We start from the raw sequence: 1,219 nt of genomic DNA on the forward strand, positions 1-1,219 counted from the left end.
TAACGTAATAACTAACCCACTATTTAGCCATTCAAGTTGTGTAACTTCATCTTAAATGTGTTTCATAATAGGGCAGTCATATAAAAAATGAAAATAGTTTCAATTTTATTCCTTTCCTTACATAGAAGGCAAAGGTTATAAAGAATAAATAAAGTGTAGCTTTTTCCAGTTAGCACTAAATACCCTGGGATTATTTTAGGTTTTTCCATATAGCCGGCCATTTAAAATTTATAAATGGTAACTTTCCGACCATTTTTGTTGCATTTTTGTTTATCAAAAATTATGTTGATTACCTCGTTACGTGTGTGTTTTGTTATAATTTCCGATATAGTAAGGGATTTGTTTATAGATTTAATATATAAATATAAATATAAATATATATATATATATATATACTGTCTCTTATACACATCTAATTACTATTTTTATTACTATCATCTTTGGATCAAAATCTACATTATGACAGATAATCTATGATTGTGAGCCCCCCTCCACATGCAACTTCAATATCTCCATATAGTGTGATGCTGATTTAATACTCTTCCCTGAGTCCGCAGAAGGCGTCTACGTATAGTAATCACATCATCATGACATGTGTTAGGTAACGGAAAACAAATGAACTTAGGAAACACATTGAAAAGCTTACAGTTCTTCAAAAAATTGATATCCAACTCAGCCTTTATAGATTTTATAGCTGTTTTTTTAAGCTTGCGAAGAACACAGATCGAGAGTTCCCCTTCATATTTGTCCGCAAAGTTGTGAATAATATTGCCAAAAGAACGATTGAACAGCAGACAGCTAATAAATTTCAAAAACAACACAACAGATCGTATCTTCATCATAGGCAAAGCCTGTATTAAATCCATTAAGTTATGGCCTTAACGGCCCCAATAAGACATGTTTCGGCAGTCCACTACCATCGTCAGTTATCTATTGCACGCAGGCAATTATTGATATAGGGGAGTAAAAATTCAATGTATGCAAGCTAAAAAATTTGTGGAATGAACCGTAACAGTACTACAAAGCAAAATATAAATAAAGATAAGATAAGATCAGAGTGCAGTATTTTAAATGCCACTAAGGGGAAAATGGAATGAATTTAGAATGACAAAGATAAATTAACATGAAAAAGCTGTTTGTTCAGTGAGGGCTGCTCCCACTGAATATGCAAGGCTTCTTTGATTTTTAGAGTTTGGGTTGTAGAGGCGGAGTCCAGTAT

This window comes from Anneissia japonica, unplaced genomic scaffold (assembly GCF_011630105.1).
Source record: "Anneissia japonica isolate Jap-2015-1 unplaced genomic scaffold, ASM1163010v1 scaffold287856_len476331_cov182, whole genome shotgun sequence".
NCBI classification, from domain to species: Eukaryota; Metazoa; Echinodermata; class Crinoidea; order Comatulida; family Comatulidae; genus Anneissia; species Anneissia japonica.